Source organism: Ranitomeya variabilis, chromosome 6 (assembly GCF_051348905.1).
Source record: "Ranitomeya variabilis isolate aRanVar5 chromosome 6, aRanVar5.hap1, whole genome shotgun sequence".
Classification (NCBI taxonomy): Eukaryota; Metazoa; Chordata; class Amphibia; order Anura; family Dendrobatidae; genus Ranitomeya; species Ranitomeya variabilis.
The window spans coordinates 201,469,801-201,492,197 of NC_135237.1; positions in this window are offsets into that span (position 1 = coordinate 201,469,801).

A 22,397-nucleotide genomic window follows, 5' to 3' on the forward strand; every position below is an offset into this window, starting at 1 on the left:
GACTGGTGAGTGCGGCCGTACCTTCTTTCCTTTGGATTCTTTGTGACTGCAGACTTCTGACTTCTCACAGTGCGCACTGCATCTGTCAGAATTTTCTCGTGCTGGCGATTTACATACATGCGGTCACATGCTGACTAGACATGTGTGGCCTCCGTCAATGAAAATGAACTGAGTGAGGCCGGGCACGTCTAGTCAGAATGTGGTCAGAAGTATACAAATCACATGCTTGTGCTGACATGACCGTCCACCGGCAAGGGAGAATCCTAAAAGTGTGCAGTGCATGAGTTGTGAGATTTCAGAAGCTGCGATGTCAGGATTCAGCTCTGCAGGTTCCAGTAGTCGTCACATGGACACTTCACTCACATGCGACTTTTACACTTATGGTCCTGTGACACCGAGCTTCTCTTCTGCTTCTCTCAGTTTTTCACTGATCATTGAGAGCAATAGGGAGAGGAGCTCGTGGGCACATGACTGAGTGTGCAAATCACATATGTCCTTGGCGGAGGGGGGGGGCACCAAAATTAATTCTTGCCCCTGGTGCCAGAAACCCTAGATGCACCTCTGCCGGTATGCTACTGCGAGCGGCGATTACCGGATCCGGTGGAGGGAGGTCTGTGCACAGGCAGTGAAGCAGGGACTGAGGATGTGCACAGAGAGAGAATGGAGACCCGGAGACTGCCCGTCCCAGTCTACGCTGTAGCCTGGAGCCCTCATTATATCTCAATGGAATATGTCAGTTAATAAATTGTTTTCTAAAGCTTTATAGTGTAGTTTTAGGTCAGGGAGGGATGGATAGGGATGAGCTAGCAAGGTGCAGGGACAGGTAGTGATGGCTACTTGCGGACGTGTGCCGCACTTGCAGTTTTGCACTTGCGGTTTTGCACTTGCGGTGATACAAAAAACACTGCTAGCAGTGTTTTTTACCATTGCTGCAAGTACCGCATTTGCCGGATCGCGTGCATGTCTGCAAGTCCCATAGGGAATGAATGAGGCTGAACGCAGTGATGCTGAAAAACTGCCGGATCTGCTGCAAAAGGCAACTTTCACATCAGCAATTTTTGCCAAAGTCACTGCCGATAGTGTCATACTCACCAATGGGGGAGGCAGCACTAAAAGTGCCTAGGGCAGCAGAAACTATAAATACGGCCCTGATTTCATGGTGGACAAAATGTCTTTCACGTTTTGAGAAAGGCATCTGGACATGAACTATGTCATGTGTGGCAGACTACAAAGAGTCAAACGTTCAGTGTCCTCAACAGAAAGAATACTAACCATACTCTCCTCATCACGATGCATAGACTCTTCCTTCTCCTCTGCTGGACAGACATGAAGCTGGGATTTGGAGTCCCCGCTGTAGTGCAGAGCAAAAAATTCTGTTCCTCCTCCTCATCCTCCTCCTCCTCCTGTTCTTTGTCATCACCTAATGTGGCCTGAGATACAGCGTGAGGCTGGGCTGTGTGGTATCAGCCCCCGTACAATCTTGCTTCATAGCAACCTGCTCGGCATTCAAAACTTTCTCTTTCAGATTCTACAGGAAACATTTTAATAGACAGAACAGTGGGATGGTTATGTTTATAATAGCGTCATTAGTAGTGTTGAGCATTCCGATACCGCAAGTATCGGGTATCGGCCGATACTTGCGGTATCGGAATTCCGATACCGGGATTCCGATACTTGCCGCGTATCGGATACCGGAATCGGAAGTTCCCAGATTCAAAATGCACAAATTCAGCCAATGAGAATGATTCCAAGTGTGGGCACATCCTGTTCAGCATGGAGGGCATGAAACTACTGGCATGGCTGTGATTGGCTGCTGAAATGATGTCATGATGCAGTTTAAAAGTCGCTGGCGCCATTTTTCGCTCACTCTGCTGTGAATTCAGTTAGTGACAGGACGCTGTTTGCTGACTGAGGGCCAGTTTAGAGATAGCGATTTGCTTCTTTGTGCTTTCCAAAGGCTAATTTAGCAACCGCTGTGTTCACCTACTATTCACCTTGGTTTTGCCTTGTAGCGCTGTTTTCACAGCGATCTGCAAGGTCTGTGTGTGTGTGTGTGTGTGTGTGAGTGCAGCCCACTCTCTAGTCTGAGTGCAGCCACATAGGCCATCCATAGCTGGTTGTATTCAGTTCAGGGAGGGTGGTTCATTGCCTCATATTGTTCTTTTTTTTTTTTTTTTTCCAAGTAGTGTAGTCTGCTGCTAATTTTTAACAAAAAATCCTATTAGTGTCTTTCCACCCGTCTCCAGCTAATTTGTGGAAAAACACTACATAGGATAACATAGAGGAGGGTTTTTGGGCCTTGCAGCGCCGTTTACGGCTGTCTGCACGGTCTCCGTGTGACTGCAGCTCGCCCTGTAGTCTGTGAGCAGCCATAGCCTGGTTGTCTCCAGCTCAGGGTTCTTCACTGCGTCATACCGCAAAATCAATTTTCATTTTGTTTTAAGTAGTGCAGGCTGCTGCACATTTTTTCAAAAAATTCCTATTAGTGTCTTTCCACCCGTCTCCAGCTAACTTGTGGAAAAACACTACATAGGATAACGTAGAGGAGGGTTTTTGGGCCTTGCAGCGCCATTTACGGCTGTCTGCACAGTCTCCGTGTGACTGCAGCTCTATGCGTTGTCAGTTCAGCCCCCAAAAAATAAATAAATAATAAAGTTCACCAAACACACCAGTGACACCACTTTACATTTGTGTAGGTCACATTAGCTCATATTAAAGTCTAGTCCACACTTTAGAAAATTAGTGTTTCTTATACCTGTTAGGAGGAGTTGTTCAGGAATAAGCACACAAAGCCATTAGTACTTTTCTGCTTATCTTTATCAGTCAACCAAGATGAAGAAGGCAGTGAGTAAGGCACGTGGGAGTGGGCGTGGGCGCGGAGCATGGAGGGGACGTGGGGATTCTGTGCCTGCTGCGGGCACCGGTGACTCATCAGCACCCACTTTCACAAGGGAACAGTCATTCATGCGCAGCTTTGTGGCAGAGCGCCGTACACCGCTGCTGCGTGAAGAACAAATTGAAGCCGTTGTCGGATGGATGGCAGCTAATGCATCAACTTCAATTAGTGCCACATCCTCTCAGACACAGAGCACTGGAGAGCAGCCATCTGTCTCTTCACCACCTGCCAAATTGCCCAGGCAGACAGAGAGCCCAGGACATTAGCCATCTCTATTTCTGTTCTCTGAATCTCTTGGCTTGGAAACAGGGGGCCAGCCAAGCAGCATTGGAGAAATGGAAGAAGAGGCAGGGTGCAGTGATGCCCAACAGCTTTTTCTCTCTTCCTCTGAAGAGGCGGGTGGGCCAGTGGCTCCGTTCACCACATCGCAGGCCGCATCAGCTGATGATGACACTCAGGTGCCACTTACTGGTGCGTGCTCTGCTGCTGAGACTACCCAGGAGGAGCAGTTGGGGGCAGAGGGTAGTGCAGATGATGAGGTCCTTGACCCATCTTGGCGTGAGGGACAGGAAGGTGGTGGGAGCAGCTCTGAGGAAGAGATTCCCTGTACGGCCCAAAGAGGGAGAGGGAGGGGGAAGACTGCGGATCCTGCAGCCTCCGCTTTGGCACCCGTTAGGAGCATGTCTCTTCCAAAAGCCAAAAAGGGTGCTCCCAAGACTTGCAGTGCCTGGTCCTTTTTTGACACAGTTGCAGATGACATTTGCTATGTCAAATGCAAGGTGTGTCATTACAAAGTCAAAAGAGGGAAAAATGTCAGCAACCTCAATACCTCCAACATGTGGAAACATGTGCGCACCAGGCACCCGGCGGAGTTAGAAAAACACACTGAAGAGCTAGGCCAACCAACAGCGGCAGCTACCACCACTTCAGCTCGTGTTGCCTCTTCCTCCAGCTCACACGCAGCTGGTTCGGCTTCCTCCCAGGATCGCCGTGGAAGAACCTCTGGCCCTGTTGTCCAGAGACCCGCTGTAATTCCACCCGCAGCACCACTTTCCCAGTCATCCACACACTCCCAGCCCAGTCTACAGCCATCGGTAGAACAGGCATGGGAGAAAAGGCGGCCTTTCTCGTCAAACCACCCACGAGCACAGGCTCTGACTGCAGGCATTGCCAAACTTCTGTCACTGGAAATGCTGTCATTCAGGCTGGTGGAGACTGACAGCTTCCGTTACTTGATGTCATTGGCAGTCCCACAGTACAATGTGCCCAGCCGCTTTTACTTCAGCAGGCAAGCCGTCCCTGCCCTGCACAAGCATGTGGAGGGACACATAAAACACGCGCTACTGAACGCCGTCAGTAGCAAGGTCCACCTCACCACCGATGCGTGGACCAGTCAACATGGACAGGGGCGATACCTTTCCCTCACTGCCCATTGGGTTAATGTCGTTGAGCCGGGTACAGACCGTGCGAGTGGCGCAGGACGTGTCCTGCCCACTCCAAGAATTGCAGGAATCCATTCTGTATGCATTGACTCCTCCTCCTACACCAGTTCCTCAGAATCATCGCTGCAGGAGCCGTCACAGTCCACCTCCACATGGACCCGTGATGAACGTGTACCTGTTACGACCGACATGAGCACAGCCGTGGCCAAACGTCAACAGGCCGTCTTGAAATTAATTTATTTGGGGAATCGAAGCCACACAGCGCAGGAGCTCTGGAATGCCATCAAGCAGGAGAGCGATGTGTGGTTTGTGCCAGCGAATCTCCAGCCAGGCATGGTAGTGTGTGATAATGGCCGAAATCTGGTGGCAGCTCTGGGCCTCGGCAACCTCACTCACATCCCATGTCTGGCACATGTGCTCAATTTGGTCGTGCAGAGTTTTCTGAGGGACTATCCGGATCTTGATGCACTGCTGCACAAGGTCCGCCTAGAGTGTGCTCACTTGCGGCGTTCCAGCACGGCAAAAGCGCGCATTGCGGCTCTGCAGCGCCGACACCGCCTGCCGGAACATCGCATCATATGTGACCTACCTACCAGGTGGAATTCCACGTTACATATGTTGGAGCGGTTGTGTGAGCAGCAGCAAGCTGTAATGGAGTACCAGCTGCTTCAGGCGCAAAGAAGTCGCACTCAGCGCCGTACAGACTTCACAACCACAGAGTGGGCCACTATGAATGACGTCTGCCAGGTTTTGCGTCCCTTTGATTATTCCACGCGGATGGCGAGTGCAGATGATGCACTAGTCAGCATGACTGTCCCCCTTATCTGCCTGCTTGAAAAATCACTGCAAGCGCTAAGGGATGATGTTGTGGAAGAGGTGGAGGATGAGGATTCAGCATTTCCATCATCTTCTGGACAGTCAGCGCCACGTGGTTCCTCACAAACGCGTAGGCAGGGGACAGTTTGTGAGGAGGATGAGGAGGAGTCAATGGAGGAGGAAGACATCCGTCCAGAGGAGGGAGTTACACAATTGTCCAGTACTCAGTGTGTACAGCGAGGGTGGGGTGATGACGAGCGGGCAGAGATCACGCCTCCAGCAGGGGACAGCGTTTCTTGGGCAGTTGGCAGTCTGCAGCACATGGTGGATTACATGCTGCAGTGCCTGAGAAACGACCGCCGCATCGCCCACATTCTCAACATGTCTGATTATTGGGTGTTCACCCTCCTCGATCCTCGCTACCGGGACAACGTAGAAAGCCTCATCACACCGTTGAACCGGGAGCGAAAAATGCGGGAGTACCAAGACACACTGGTGAATTCCATCATCTTCTCCATTCCAACTGAGAGAAGTGCTGCTAGTGCATTCCAAAGCAGCTCAGTGCGTCCAGGCAGTGGTGGAGGCTCTGCACAAAGAGGGAGCAGAAGCAGTGCCTCTGCCCAAGGCAAGACCAGTATGGCCCAACTGTGGCATAGTTTTCTGCGCCCGCCACAAAAGTCTACACCATCACAGACGGCTCCAGTCAGCAGGAGGCAACGGTTCCGTCAGATGGTGACAGACTACATGTCTTGCCCTCTTGCTGTACTCCCAGACGGCTCTTCCCCTTTCAAGTTTTGGGTCTCAAAGCTGGATACATGGCCAGAGCTAAGCCAGTATGCATTGGAGGTGCTGTCTTGCCCTGCGGCCAGTGTATTATCGGAACGTGTCTTTAGTGCTGCAGGTGGTGTACTAACTGACCGTCGCATGCGACTATCCTCCGATAACGTTGACCGGCTTACTTTCCTGAAAATGAACAAGGCCTGGATCTCGCAGGAATTTGCCACTCCTCTTCCTGATTAAATAATTAGGTGACTGTCTACAGTATCCAGGTCTCCTGTTGTGTTCATCTTTCTACCACCTGAACTTAAATTCCTGGGCTCCAACACCGCCAGTTGAGGCTCAGAAGTGCCGTCTGCACAGTCAAAACATACGACCCAGTGTTATTGGGTTTCAGTAACGTCAGCTGATCCCCAGCTGTGTAGCCGGCAATGTGTCCTGCGACCGCCACGCTGACACAACAACTGAAATGTAAGGGAACCTGTCCCCCCCCCCAAGGTGTTTGTTACTGAAAGAGCCACCTTGTACAGCAGTAATGCTGCACAAGGAAAAGGTAGCTATTTTTGTTTAGCTACTTGCACACGCAGAACTTAACACTTATAAAATGTGTCCACTGATACCGTAAAACCGTCCCGGAGGTGGGACTTTCCTTCGTAATATGACGCAGCACAGCCGTCATTCCTACCCCCTTGGCGCCGTGCCCCGGCTCCTCAGCGTTGTTTGATTCCGTCCCGGAGCCTGCGCTGTTATGTTATCCCTTGGCCAGGCACACTTAGCGCTGCCCGTCTTCTGACATCATTTGGTGTCAGAATGGCTGCGCCTGTGCGGCCGCGCTGGCCGAGAGCCCGCCTCACAGTGTCTTCTGATTTCATCCCACTGGGGGCCTGAGATCCATGGACATGCACAGTGCATATCTGAACCTCCACCTCTCACTCATCTCCCTACGGCTTCTTCAGACTGTGCGGTGTCAGCTGGTCCCTAATAGCATGCCACGGCCGTGACACCGCACAGTCTTAAGAAGCCGTAGGGAGGGGAGTGAGAGGCGAGGATATGCACTGCGCATGGCCACGGTTCCCATGGCCCGCGGTGGGATTACATTAGACGACACTGCGAGGCGGGCTCTCGGCCAGCGCGGCCGCACAGGTGCAGCCAGACTGACACCAAATGATGTCAGAAGATGGGCAGCGCTAAGTGTGCCTGGCCAAGGGATAACATAACAGTGCAGGCTCCGGGATGGAATCAAACAACGCTGAGGAGCCGGGGCACGGCGCCAAGGGGGTAGGAATGACAGCTGTGCTGCATCATATTACGAAGGAAAGTCCCACCTCCGGGACGGTCTCACGGTATCAGGGGACACATTTTATAAGTGTTTAGTTCTGTGTTTGTAAGGAGCATCATGAAAAGAGCCACCTTTTCCTTTTGCATCTTTTTTGCTGCACAAGCTGGCTCTTTCAGCTACAAACGCCTTGGGGGGGGTTAAAGGTTCCCTTTCGACTTTCTCCAATCAGGCTTCGGCCTACATTGTGTTCCTCTGCTTCTCCCCCTGTCCCTGGGCTCCAACACCACTAGTTGTTGCCTGGTAGTGCTGAACGCACAGTCCCAATAGTTCCTCCTCTGTTATTGGGGTTCAGTAACGTCAGCTGTTCCCCTGCTGTGTGTGTGGCAATCCCTCCTATCTCCTCCACCTCCTCCTCCTTTCCATGGGCTCCAACACCGCTAGTTGTTGCCTGGTAGTGCTGTACGCACAGTCCCAACAGTCCCTCCTCTGTTATTGGGGTTCAGTAACGTCAGCTGTTCCCCTGCTGTGTGTGTGGCAATCCCTCCTATCTCCTCCACCTCCACCTCCCCCTCCTTCCCTGGGCTCCAACACCGCTAGTTGTTGCCTGGTAGTGCTGTACGCACAGTCCCAACAGTCCCTCCTCTGTTATTGGGGTTCAGTACCGTCAGCTGTTCCCCTGCTGTGTGTGTGGCAATCCCTCCTATCTCCTCCACCTCCACCTCCCCCTCCTTTCCCTGGGCTCCAACACCGCTAGTTGTTGCCTGGTAGTGCTGTACGCACAGTCCCAACAGTCCCTCCTCTGTTATTGGGGTTCAGTAACGTCAGCTGTTCCCCTGCTGTGTGTGTGGCAATCCCTCCTATCTCCTCCACCTCCACCTCCCCCTCCTTTCCCTGGGCTTCAACACCGCTAGTTGTTGCCTGGTAGTGCTGTACGCACAGTCCCAACAGTCCCTCCTCTGTTATTGGGGTTCAGTAACGTTAGCTGTTCCCCTGCTGTGTGTGTGGCAATCCCTCCTATCTCCTCCACCTCCACCTCCCCCTCCTTTCCCTGGGCTCCAACACCACTAGTTGTTGCCTGGTAGTGCTGTACGCACAGTCCCAACAGTCCCTCCTCTGTTATTGGGGTTCAGTAACGTCAGCTGTTCCCCTGCTGTGTGTGTGGCAATCCCTCCTATCTCCTCCACCTCCACCTCCCCCTCCTTTCCCTGGGCTCCAACACCGCTAGTTGTTGCCTGGTAGTGCTGTACGCACAGTCCCAACAGTCCCTCCTCTGTTATTGGGGTTCAGTAACGTCAGCTGTTCCCCTGCTGTGTGTGTGGCAATCCCTCCTATCTCCTCCACCTCCACCTCCCCCTCCTTTCCCTGGGCTTCAACACAGCTAGTTGTTGCCTGGTAGTGCTGTACGCACAGTCCCAACAGTCCCTCCTCTGTTATTGGGGTTCAGTAACGTCAGCTGTTCCCCTGCTGTGTGTGTGGCAATCCTTCCTATCTCCTCCACCTCCACCTCCCCCTCCTTTCCCTGGGCTCCAACACCGCTAGTTGTGGCCTGGTAGTGCTGTACGCACAGTCCCAACAGTCCCTCCTCTGTTATTGGGGTTCAGTAACGTCAGCTGTTCCCCTGCTGTGTGTGTGGCAATCCCTCCTATCTCCTCCACCTCCACCTCCCCCTCCTTTCCCTGGGCTCCAACACCGCTAGTTGTTGCCTGGTAGTGCTGTACGCACAGTCCCAACAGTCCCTCCTCTGTTATTGGGGTTCAGTAACGTCAGCTGTTCCCCTTCTGTGTGTGTGGCAATCCCTCCTATCTCCTCCACCTCCACCTCCCCCTCCTTTCCCTGGGCATCAACACCGCTAGTTGTTGCCTGGTAGTGCTGTACACACAGTCCCAACAGTCCCTCCTCTGTTATTGGGGTTCAGTAACGTCAGCTGTTCCCCTGCTGTGTGTGTGGCAATCCCTCCTATCTCCTCCACCTCCACCTCCCCCTCCTTTCCCTGGGCTCCAACACCGCTAGTTGTTGCCTGGTAGTGCTGTACGCACAGTCCCAACAGTCCCTCCTCTGTTATTGGGGTTCAGTAACGTCAGCTGTTCCCCTGCTGTGTGTGTGGCAATCCCTCCTATCTCCTCCACCTCCACCTCCCCCTCCTTTCCCTGGGCTCCAACACCGCTAGTTGTTGCCTGGTAGTGCTGTACGCACAGTCCCAACAGTCCCTCCTCTGTTATTGGGGTTCAGTAACGTCAGCTGTTCCCCTGCTGTGTGTGTGGCAATCCCTCCTATCTCCTCCACCTCCACCTCCCCCTCCTTTCCCTGGGCTCCAACACCGCTAGTTGTTGCCTGGTAGTGCTGTACGCACAGTCCCAACAGTCCCTCCTCTGTTATTGGGGTTCAGTAACGTCAGCTGTTCCCCTGCTGTGTGTGTGGCAATCCCTCCTATCTCCTCCACCTCCACCTCCCCCTCCTTTCCCTGGGCTTCAACACAGCTAGTTGTTGCCTGGTAGTGCTGTACGCACAGTCCCAACAGTCCCTCCTCTGTTATTGGGGTTCAGTAACGTCAGCTGTTCCCCTGCTGTGTGTGTGGCAATCCTTCCTATCTCCTCCACCTCCACCTCCCCCTCCTTTCCCTGGGCTCCAACACCGCTAGTTGTGGCCTGGTAGTGCTGTACGCACAGTCCCAACAGTCCCTCCTCTGTTATTGGGGTTCAGTAACGTCAGCTGTTCCCCTGCTGTGTGTGTGGCAATCCCTCCTATCTCCTCCACCTCCACCTCCCCCTCCTTTCCCTGGGCTCCAACACCGCTAGTTGTTGCCTGGTAGTGCTGTACGCACAGTCCCAACAGTCCCTCCTCTGTTATTGGGGTTCAGTAACGTCAGCTGTTCCCCTTCTGTGTGTGTGGCAATCCCTCCTATCTCCTCCACCTCCACCTCCCCCTCCTTTCCCTGGGCATCAACACCGCTAGTTGTTGCCTGGTAGTGCTGTACGCACAGTCCCAACAGTCCCTCCTCTGTTATTGGGGTTCAGTAACGTCAGCTGTTCCCCTGCTGTGTGTGTGGCAATCCCTCCTATCTCCTCCACCTCCACCTCCCCCTCCTTTCCCTGGGCTCCAACACCGCTAGTTGTTGCCTGGTAGTGCTGTACGCACAGTCCCAACAGTCCCTCCTCTGTTATTGGGGTTCAGTAACGTCAGCTGTTCCCCTGCTGTGTGTGTGGCAATCCCTCCTATCTCCTCCACCTCCACCTCCCCCTCCTTTCCCTGGGCTCCAACACCACTAGTTGTTGCCTGGTAGTGCTGTACGCACAGTCCCAACAGTCCCTCCTCTGTTATTGGGGTTCAGTAACGTCAGCTGTTCCCCTGCTGTGTGTGTGGCAATCCCTCCTATCTCCTCCACCTCCACCTCCCCCTCCTTTCCCTGGGCTCCAACACCGCTAGTTGTTGCCTGGTAGTGCTGTACGCACAGTCCCAACAGTCCCTCCTCTGTTATTGGGGTTCAGTAACGTCAGCTGTTCCCCTGCTGTGTGTGTGGCAATCCCTCCTATCTCCTCCACCTCCACCTCCCCCTCCTTTCCCTGGGCTCCAACACCGCTAGTTGTTGCCTGGTAGTGCTGTACGCACAGTCCCAACAGTCCCTCCTCTGTTATTGGGGTTCAGTAACGTCAGCTGTTCCCCTGCTGTGTGTGTGGCAATCCCTCCTATCTCCTCCACCTCCACCTCCCCCTCCTTTCCCTGGGCTCCAACACCGCTAGTTGTTGCCTGGTAGTGCTGTACGCACAGTCCCAACAGTCCCTCCTCTGTTATTGGGGTTCAGTAACGTCAGCTGTTCCCCTGCTGTGTGTGTGGCAATCCCTCCTATCTCCTCCACCTCCACCTCCCCCTCCTTTCCCTGGGCTTCAACACCGCTAGTTGTTGCCTGGTAGTGCTGTACGCACAGTCCCAACAGTCCCTCCTCTGTTATTGGGGTTCAGTAACGTCAGCTGTTCCCCTGCTGTGTGTGTGGCAATCCCTCCTATCTCCTCCACCTCCACCTCCCCCTCCTGTCCCTGGGCTCCAACACCGCTAGTTGTTGCCTGGCAGTGCTGTACGCAGAGTCCCAACAGTCCCTCCTCTGTTATTGGGGTTCAGTAACGTCAGCTGTTCCCCTGCTGTGTGTGTGGCAATCCCTCCTATCTCCTCCACCTCCACCTCCCCCTCCATTCCCTGGGCTCCAACACCGCTAGTTGTTGCCTGGTAGTGCTGTACGCACAGTCCCAACAGTCCCTCCTCTGTTATTGGGGTTCAGTAACGTCAGCTGTTCCCCTGCTGTGTGTGTGGCAATCCCTCCTATCTCCTCCACCTCCACCTCCCCCTCCTTTCCCTGGGCTCCAACACCGCTAGTTGTTGCCTGGTAGTGCTGTACGCACAGTCCCAACAGTCCCTCCTCTGTTATTGGGGTTCAGTAACGTCAGCTGTTCCCCTGCTGTGTGTGTGGCAATCCCTCCTATCTCCTCCACCTCCACCTCCCCCTCCTTTCCCTGGGCTCCAACACCGCTAGTTGTTGCCTGGTAGTGCTGTACGTACAGTCCCAACAGTCCCTCCTCTGTTATTGGGGTTCAGTAACGTCAGCTGTTCCCCTGCTGTGTGTGTGGCAATCCCTCCTATCTCCTCCACCTCCACCTCCCCCTCCTTTCCCTGGGCTTCAACACCGCTAGTTGTTGCCTGGTAGTGCTGTACGCACAGTCCCAACAGTCCCTCCTCTGTTATTGGGGTTCAGTAACGTCAGCTGTTCCCCTGCTGTGTGTGGGGCAATCCCTCCTATCTCCTCCACCTCCACCTCCCCCTCCTTTCCCTGGGCTCCAACACCGCTAGTAGTTGCCTGGTAGTGCTGTACGCACAGTCCCAACAGTCCCTCCTCTGTTATTGGGGTTCAGTAACGTCAGCTGTTCCCCTGCTGTGTGTGTGGCAATCCCTCCTATCTCCTCCACCTCCACCTCCCCCTCCTTTCCCTGGGCTCCAACACCACTAGTTTTTGCCTGGTAGTGCTGTACGCACAGTCCCAACAGTCCCTCCTCTGTTATTGGGGTTCAGTAACGTCAGCTGTTCCCCTGCTGTGTGTGTGGCAATCCCTCCTATCTCCTCCACCTCCACCTCCCCCTCCTTTCCCTGGGATCCAACACCGCTAGTTGTTGCCTGGTAGTGCTGTACGCACAGTCCCAACAGTCCCTCCTCTGTTATTGGGGTTCAGTACCGTCAGCTGTTCCCCTGCTGTGTGTGTGGCAATCCCTCCTATCTCCTCCACCTCCACCTCCCCCTCCTTTCCCTGGGCTCCAACACCGCTAGTTGTTGCCTGGTAGTGCTGTACGCACAGTCCCAACAGTCCCTCCTCTGTTATTGGGGTTCAGTAACGTCAGCTGTTCCCCTGCTGTGTGTGTGGCAATCCCTCCTATCTCCTCCACCTCCACCTCCCCCTCCTTTCCCTGGGCTTCAACACCGCTAGTTGTTGCCTGGTAGTGCTGTACGCACAGTCCCAACAGTCCCTCCTCTGTTATTGGGGTTCAGTAACGTCAGCTGTTCCCCTGCTGTGTGTGTGGCAATCCCTCCTATCTCCTCCACCTCCACCTCCCCCTCCTTTCCCTGGGATCCAACACCGCTAGTTGTTGCCTGGTAGTGCTGTACGCACAGTCCCAACAGTCCCTCCTCTGTTATTGGGGTTCAGTACCGTCAGCTGTTCCCCTGCTGTGTGTGTGGCAATCCCTCCTATCTCCTCCACCTCCACCTCCCCCTCCTTTCCCTGGGCTCCAACACCGCTAGTTGTTGCCTGGTAGTGCTGTACGCACAGTCCCAACAGTCCCTCCTCTGTTATTGGGGTTCAGTAACGTCAGCTGTTCCCCTGCTGTGTGTGTGGCAATCCCTCCTATCTCCTCCACCTCCACCTCCCCCTCCTTTCCCTGGGCTTCAACACCGCTAGTTGTTGCCTGGTAGTGCTGTACGCACAGTCCCAACAGTCCCTCCTCTGTTATTGGGGTTCAGTAACGTCAGCTGTTCCCCTGCTGTGTGTGGGGCAATCCCTCCTATCTCCTCCACCTCCACCTCCCCCTCCTTTCCCTGGGCTCCAACACCGCTAGTTGTTGCCTGGTAGTGCTGTACGCACAGTCCCAACAGTCCCTCCTCTGTTATTGGGGTTCAGTAACGTCAGCTGTTCCCCTGCTGTGTGTGTGGCAATCCCTCCTATCTCCTCCACCTCCACCTCCCCCTCCTTTCCCTGGGCTCCAACACCACTAGTTGTTGCCTGGTAGTGCTGTACGCACAGTCCCAACAGTCCCTCCTCTGTTATTGGGGTTCAGTAACGTCAGCTGTTCCCCTGCTGTGTGTGTGGCAATCCCTCCTATCTCCTCCACCTCCACCTCCCCCTCCTTTCCCTGGGCTCCAACACCGCTAGTTGTTGCCTGGTAGTGCTGTACGCACAGTCCCAACAGTCCCTCCTCTGTTATTGGGGTTCAGTAACGTCAGCTGTTCCCCTGCTGTGTGTGTGGCAATCCCTCCTATCTCCTCCACCTCCACCTCCCCCTCCTTTCCCTGGGCTTCAACACAGCTAGTTGTTGCCTGGTAGTGCTGTACGCACAGTCCCAACAGTCCCTCCTCTGTTATTGGGGTTCAGTAACGTCAGCTGTTCCCCTGCTGTGTGTGTGGCAATCCTTCCTATCTCCTCCACCTCCACCTCCCCCTCCTTTCCCTGGGCTCTAACACCGCTAGTTGTTGCCTGGTAGTGCTGTACGCACAGTCCCAACAGTCCCTCCTCTGTTATTGGGGTTCAGTAACGTCAGCTGTTCCCCTGCTGTGTGTGTGGCAATCCCTCCTATCTCCTCCACCTCCACCTCCCCCTCCTTTCCCTGGGCTCCAACACCGCTAGTTGTTGCCTGGTAGTGCTGTACGCACAGTCCCAACAGTCCCTCCTCTGTTATTGGGGTTCAGTAACGTCAGCTGTTCCCCTGCTGTGTGTGTGGCAATCCCTCCTATCTCCTCCACCTCCCCCTCCTTTCCCTGGGCTCCAACACCGCTAGTTGTTGCCTGGTAGTGCTGTACGCACAGTCCCAACAGTCCCTCCTCTGTTATTGGGGTTCAGTAACGTCAGCTGTTCCCCTGCTGTGTGTGTGGCAATCCCTCCTATCTCCTCCACCTCCACCTCCCCCTCCTTTCCCTGGGCTCCAACACCACTAGTTGTTGCCTGGTAGTGCTGTACGCACAGTCCCAACAGTCCCTCCTCTGTTATTGGGGTTCAGTAACGTCAGCTGTTCCCCTGCTGTGTGTGTGGCAATCCCTCCTATCTCCTCCACCTCCACCTCCCCCTCCTTTCCCTGGGCTCCAACACCGCTAGTTGTTGCCTGGTAGTGCTGTACGCACAGTCCCAACAGTCCCTCCTCTGTTATTGGGGTTCAGTAACGTCAGCTGTTCCCCTGCTGTGTGTGTGGCAATCCCTCCTATCTCCTCCACCTCCACCTCCCCCTCCTTTCCCTGGGCTCCAACACCGCTAGTTGTTGCCTGGTAGTGCTGTACGCACAGTCCCAACAGTCCCTCCTCTGTTATTGGGGTTCAGTAACGTCAGCTGTTCCCCTGCTGTGTGTGTGGCAATCCCTCCTATCTCCTCCACCTCCACCTCCCCCTCCTTTCCCTGGGCACCAACACCGCTAGTTGTTGCCTGGTAGTGCTGTACGCACAGTCCCAACAGTCCCTCCTCTGTTATTGGGGTTCAGTAACGTCAGCTGTTCCCCTGCTGTGTGTGTGGCAATCCCTCCTATCTCCTCCACCTCCACCTCCCCCTCCTTTCCCTGGGCTTCAACACTGCTAGTTGTTGCCTGGTAGTGCTGTACGCACAGTCCCAACAGTCCCTCCTCTGTTATTGGGGTTCAGTAACGTCAGCTGTTCCCCTGCTGTGTGTGTGGCAATCCCTCCTATCTCCTCCACCTCCACCTCCCCCTCCTGTCCCTGGGCTCCAACACCGCTAGTTGTTGCCTGGCAGTGCTGTACGCACAGTCCCAACAGTCCCTCCTCTGTTATTGGGGTTCAGTAACGTCAGCTGTTCCCCTGCTGTGTGTGTGGCAATCCCTCCTATCTCCTCCACCTCCACCTCCCCCTCCTTTCCCTGGGCTCCAACACCGCTAGTTGTTGCCTGGTAGTGCTGTACGCACAGTCCCAACAGTCCCTCCTCTGTTATTGGGGTTCAGTAACGTCAGCTGTTCCCCTGCTGTGTGTGTGGCAATCCCTCCTATCTCCTCCACCTCCACCTCCCCCTCCTTTCCCTGGGCTCCAACACCGCTAGTTGTTGCCTGGTAGTGCTGTACGCACAGTCCCAACAGTCCCTCCTCTGTTATTGGGGTTCAGTAACGTCAGCTGTTCCCCTGCTGTGTGTGTGGCAATCCCTCCTATCTCCTCCACCTCCACCTCCCCCTCCTTTCCCTGGGCTCCAACACCGCTAGTTGTTGCCTGGTAGTGCTGTACGTACAGTCCCAACAGTCCCTCCTCTGTTATTGGGGTTCAGTAACGTCAGCTGTTCCCCTGCTGTGTGTGTGGCAATCCCTCCTATCTCCTCCACCTCCACCTCCCCCTCCTTTCCCTGGGCTTCAACACCGCTAGTTGTTGCCTGGTAGTGCTGTACGCACAGTCCCAACAGTCCCTCCTCTGTTATTGGGGTTCAGTAACGTAAGCTGTTCCCCTGCTGTGTGTGGGGCAATCCCTCCTATCTCCTCCACCTCCACCTCCCCCTCCTTTCCCTGGGCTCCAACACCGCTAGTTGTTGCCTGGTAGTGCTGTACGCACAGTCCCAACAGTCCCTCCTCTGTTATTGGGGTTCAGTAACGTCAGCTGTTCCCCTGCTGTGTGTGTGGCAATCCCTCCTATCTCCTCCACCTCCACCTCCCCCTCCTTTCCCTGGGCTCTAACACCGCTAGTTGTTGCCTGGTAGTGCTGTACGCACAGTCCCAACAGTCCCTCCTCTGTTATTGGGGTTCAGTAACGTCAGCTGTTCCCCTGCTGTGTGTGTGGCAATCCCTCCTATCTCCTCCACCTCCACCTCCCCCTCCTTTCCCTGGGCTCCAACACCGCTAGTTGTTGCCTGGTAGTGCTGTACGCACAGTCCCAACAGTCCCTCCTCTGTTATTGGGGTTCAGTAACGTCAGCTGTTCCCCTGCTGTGTGTGTGGCAATCCCTCCTATCTCCTCCACCTCCCCCTCCTTTCCCTGGGCTCCAACACCGCTAGTTGTTGCCTGGTAGTGCTGTACGCACAGTCCCAACAGTCCCTCCTCTGTTATTGGGGTTCAGTAACGTCAGCTGTTCCCCTGCTGTGTGTGTGGCAATCCCTCCTATCTCCTCCACCTCCACCTCCCCCTCCTTTCCCTGGGCTCCAACACCGCTAGTTGTTGCCTGGTAGTGCTGTACGTACAGTCCCAACAGTCCCTCCTCTGTTATTGGGGTTCAGTAACGTCAGCTGTTCCCCTGCTGTGTGTGTGGCAATCCCTCCTATCTCCTCCACCTCCACCTCCCCCTCCTTTCCCTGGGCTTCAACACCGCTAGTTGTTGCCTGGTAGTGCTGTACGCACAGTCCCAACAGTCCCTCCTCTGTTATTGGGGTTCAGTAACGTAAGCTGTTCCCCTGCTGTGTGTGGGGCAATCCCTCCTATCTCCTCCACCTCCACCTCCCCCTCCTTTCCCTGGGCTCCAACACCGCTAGTTGTTGCCTGGTAGTGCTGTACGCACAGTCCCAACAGTCCCTCCTCTGTTATTGGGGTTCAGTAACGTCAGCTGTTCCCCTGCTGTGTGTGTGGCAATCCCTCCTATCTCCTCCACCTCCACCTCCCCCTCCTTTCCCTGGGCTCTAACACCGCTAGTTGTTGCCTGGTAGTGCTGTACGCACAGTCCCAACAGTCCCTCCTCTGTTATTGGGGTTCAGTAACGTCAGCTGTTCCCCTGCTGTGTGTGTGGCAATCCCTCCTATCTCCTCCACCTCCACCTCCCCCTCCTTTCCCTGGGCTCCAACACCGCTAGTTGTTGCCTGGTAGTGCTGTACGCACAGTCCCAACAGTCCCTCCTCTGTTATTGGGGTTCAGTAACGTCAGCTGTTCCCCTGCTGTGTGTGTGGCAATCCCTCCTATCTCCTCCACCTCCCCCTCCTTTCCCTGGGCTCCAACACCGCTAGTTGTTGCCTGGTAGTGCTGTACGCACAGTCCCAACAGTCCCTCCTCTGTTATTGGGGTTCAGTAACGTCAGCTGTTCCCCTGCTGTGTGTGTGGCAATCCCTCCTATCTCCTCCACCTCCACCTCCCCCTCCTTTCCCTGGGCTCCAACACCACTAGTTGTTGCCTGGTAGTGCTGTACGCACAGTCCCAACAGTCCCTCCTCTGTTATTGGGGTTCAGTAACGTCAGCTGTTCCCCTGCTGTGTGTGTGGCAATCCCTCCTATCTCCTCCACCTCCACCTCCCCCTCCTTTCCCTGGGCTCCAACACCGCTAGTTGTTGCCTGGTAGTGCTGTACGCACAGTCCCAACAGTCCCTCCTCTGTTATTGGGGTTCAGTAACGTCAGCTGTTCCCCTGCTGTGTGTGTGGCAATCCCTCCTATCTCCTCCACCTCCACCTCCCCCTCCTTTCCCTGGGCTCCAACACCGCTAGTTGTTGCCTGGTAGTGCTGTACGCACAGTCCCAACAGTCCCTCCTCTGTTATTGGGGTTCAGTAACGTCAGCTGTTCCCCTGCTGTGTGTGTGGCAATCCCTCCTATCTCCTCCACCTCCACCTCCCCCTCCTTTCCCTGGGCACCAACACCGCTAGTTGTTGCCTGGTAGTGCTGTACGCACAGTCCCAACAGTCCCTCCTCTGTTATTGGGGTTCAGTAACGTCAGCTGTTCCCCTGCTGTGTGTGTGGCAATCCCTCCTATCTCCTCCACCTCCACCTCCCCCTCCTTTCCCTGGGCTTCAACACTGCTAGTTGTTGCCTGGTAGTGCTGTACGCACAGTCCCAACAGTCCCTCCTCTGTTATTGGGGTTCAGTAACGTCAGCTGTTCCCCTGCTGTGTGTGTGGCAATCCCTCCTATCTCCTCCACCTCCACCTCCCCCTCCTGTCCCTGGGCTCCAACACCGCTAGTTGTTGCCTGGCAGTGCTGTACGCACAGTCCCAACAGTCCCTCCTCTGTTATTGGGGTTCAGTAACGTCAGCTGTTCCCCTGCTGTGTGTGTGGCAATCCCTCCTATCTCCTCCACCTCCACCTCCCCCTCCTTTCCCTGGGCTCCAACACCGCTAGTTGTTGCCTGGTAGTGCTGTACGCACAGTCCCAACAGTCCCTCCTCTGTTATTGGGGTTCAGTAACGTCAGCTGTTCCCCTGCTGTGTGTGTGGCAATCCCTCCTATCTCCTCCACCTCCACCTCCCCCTCCTTTCCCTGGGCTCCAACACCGCTAGTTGTTGCCTGGTAGTGCTGTACGCACAGTCCCAACAGTCCCTCCTCTGTTATTGGGGTTCAGTAACGTCAGCTGTTCCCCTGCTGTGTGTGTGGCAATCCCTCCTATCTCCTCCACCTCCACCTCCCCCTCCTTTCCCTGGGCTCCAACACCGCTAGTTGTTGCCTGGTAGTGCTGTACGTACAGTCCCAACAGTCCCTCCTCTGTTATTGGGGTTCAGTAACGTCAGCTGTTCCCCTGCTGTGTGTGTGGCAATCCCTCCTATCTCCTCCACCTCCACCTCCCCCTCCTTTCCCTGGGCTTCAACACCGCTAGTTGTTGCCTGGTAGTGCTGTACGCACAGTCCCAACAGTCCCTCCTCTGTTATTGGGGTTCAGTAACGTAAGCTGTTCCCCTGCTGTGTGTGGGGCAATCCCTCCTATCTCCTCCACCTCCACCTCCCCCTCCTTTCCCTGGGCTCCAACACCGCTAGTTGTTGCCTGGTAGTGCTGTACGCACAGTCCCAACAGTCCCTCCTCTGTTATTGGGGTTCAGTAACGTCAGCTGTTCCCCTGCTGTGTGTGTGGCAATCCCTCCTATCTCCTCCACCTCCACCTCCCCCTCCTTTCCCTGGGCTCCAACACCACTAGTTGTTGCCTGGTAGTGCTGTACGCACAGTCCCAACAGTCCCTCCTCTGTTATTGGGGTTCAGTAACGTCAGCTGTTCCCCTGCTGTGTGTGTGGCAATCCCTCCTATCTCCTCCACCTCCACCTCCCCCTCCTTTCCATGGGCTCCAACACCGCTAGTTGTTGCCTGGTAGTGCTGTACGCACAGTCCCAACAGTCCCTCCTCTGTTATAGGGGTTCAGTAACGTCAGCTGTTCCCCTGCTGTGTGTGTGGCAATCCCTCCTATCTCCTCCACCTCCACCTCCCCCTCCTTTCCCTGGGCTCCAACACCGCTAGTTGTTGCCTGGTAGTGCTGTACGCACAGTCCCAACAGTCCCTCCTCTGTTATTGGGGTTCAGTAACGTCAGCTGTTCCCCTGCTGTGTGTGTGGCAATCCCTCCTATCTCCTCCACCTCCACCTCCCCCTCCTTTCCCTGGGCTTCAACACTGCTAGTTGTTGCCTGGTAGTGCTGTACGCACAGTCCCAACAGTCCCTCCTCTGTTATTGGGGTTCAGTAACGTCAGCTGTTCCCCTGCTGTGTGTGTGGCAATCCCTCCTATCTCCTCCACCTACACCTGCCCCTCCTGTCCCTGGGCTCCAACACCGCTAGTTGTTGCCTGGTAGTGCTGTACGCACAGTCCCAACAGTCCCTCCTCTGTTATTGGGGTTCAGTAACGTCAGCTGTTCCCCTGCTGTGTGTGTGGCAATCCCTCCTATCTGCTCCACCTCCACCTCCCCCTCCTTTCCCTGGGCTTCAACACCGCTAGTTGTTGCCTGGTAGTGCTGTACGCACAGTCCCAACAGTCCCTCCTCTGTTATTGGGGTTCAGTAACGTCAGCTGTTCCCCTGCTGTGTGTGTGGCAATCCCTCCTATCTCCTCCACCTCCACCTCCCCCTCCTTTCCCTGGGCTCCAACACCGCTAGTTGTTGCCTGGTAGTGCTGTACGCACAGTCCCAACAGTCCCTCCTCTGTTATTGGGGTTCAGTAACGTCAGCTGTTCCCCTGCTGTGTGTGTGGCAATCCCTCCTATCTCCTCCACCTCCACCTCCCCCTCCTTTCCCTGGGCTTCAACACAGCTAGTTGTTGCCTGGTAGTGCTGTACGCACAGTCCCAACAGTCCCTCCTCTGTTATTGGGGTTCAGTAACGTCAGCTGTTCCCCTGCTGTGTGTGTGGCAATCCCTCCTATCTCCTCCACCTCCACCTCCCCCTCCTTTCCCTGGGCATCAACACCGCTAGTTGTTGCCTGGTAGTGCTGTACGCACAGTCCCAACAGTCCCTCCTCTGTTATTGGGGTTCAGTAACGTCAGCTGTTCCCCTGCTGTGTGTGTGGCAATCCCTCCTATCTCCTCCACCTCCCCCTCCTTTCCCTGGGCTCCAACACCGCTAGTTGTTGCCTGGTAGTGCTGTACGCACAGTCCCAACAGTCCCTCCTCTGTTATTGGGGTTCAGTAACGTCAGCTGTTCCCCTGCTGTGTGTGTGGCAATCCCTCCTATCTCCTCCACCTCCACCTCCCCCTCCTTTCCCTGGGCTCCAACACCACTAGTTGTTGCCTGGTAGTGCTGTACGCACAGTCCCAACAGTCCCTCCTCTGTTATTGGGGTTCAGTAACGTCAGCTGTTCCCCTGCTGTGTGTGTGGCAATCCCTCCTATCTCCTCCACCTCCACCTCCCCCTCCTTTCCCTGGGCTCCAACACCGCTAGTTGTTGCCTGGTAGTGCTGTACGTACAGTCCCAACAGTCCCTCCTCTGTTATTGGGGTTCAGTAACGTCAGCTGTTCCCCTGCTGTGTGTGTGGCAATCCCTCCTATCTCCTCCACCTCCACCTCCCCCTCCTTTCCCTGGGCTTCAACACCGCTAGTTGTTGCCTGGTAGTGCTGTACGCACAGTCCCAACAGTCCCTCCTCTGTTATTGGGGTTCAGTAACGTCAGCTGTTCCCCTGCTGTGTGTGGGGCAATCCCTCCTATCTCCTCCACCTCCACCTCCTTTCCCTGGGCTCCAACACCGCTAGTTGTTGCCTGGTAGTGCTGTACGCACAGTCCCAACAGTCCCTCCTCTGTTATTGGGGTTCAGTAACGTCAGCTGTTCCCCTGCTGTGTGTGTGGCAATCCCTCCTATCTCCTCCACCTCCACCTCCCCCTCCTTTCCCTGGGCTCCAACACCGCTAGTTGTTGCCTGGTAGTGCTGTACGTACAGTCCCAACAGTCCCTCCTCTGTTATTGGGGTTCAGTAACGTCAGCTGTTCCCCTGCTGTGTGTGTGGCAATCCCTCCTATCTCCTCCACCTCCACCTCCCCCTCCTTTCCCTGGGCTTCAACACCGCTAGTTGTTGCCTGGTAGTGCTGTACGCACAGTCCCAACAGTCCCTCCTCTGTTATTGGGGTTCAGTAACGTAAGCTGTTCCCCTGCTGTGTGTGGGGCAATCCCTCCTATCTCCTCCACCTCCACCTCCCCCTCCTTTCCCTGGGCTCCAACACCGCTAGTTGTTGCCTGGTAGTGCTGTACGCACAGTCCCAACAGTCCCTCCTCTGTTATTGGGGTTCAGTAACGTCAGCTGTTCCCCTGCTGTGTGTGTGGCAATCCCTCCTATCTCCTCCACCTCCACCTCCCCCTCCTTTCCCTGGGCTCTAACACCGCTAGTTGTTGCCTGGTAGTGCTGTACGCACAGTCCCAACAGTCCCTCCTCTGTTATTGGGGTTCAGTAACGTCAGCTGTTCCCCTGCTGTGTGTGTGGCAATCCCTCCTATCTCCTCCACCTCCACCTCCCCCTCCTTTCCCTGGGCTCCAACACCGCTAGTTGTTGCCTGGTAGTGCTGTACGCACAGTCCCAACAGTCCCTCCTCTGTTATTGGGGTTCAGTAACGTCAGCTGTTCCCCTGCTGTGTGTGTGGCAATCCCTCCTATCTCCTCCACCTCCCCCTCCTTTCCCTGGGCTCCAACACCGCTAGTTGTTGCCTGGTAGTGCTGTACGCACAGTCCCAACAGTCCCTCCTCTGTTATTGGGGTTCAGTAACGTCAGCTGTTCCCCTGCTGTGTGTGTGGCAATCCCTCCTATCTCCTCCACCTCCACCTCCCCCTCCTTTCCCTGGGCTCCAACACCACTAGTTGTTGCCTGGTAGTGCTGTACGCA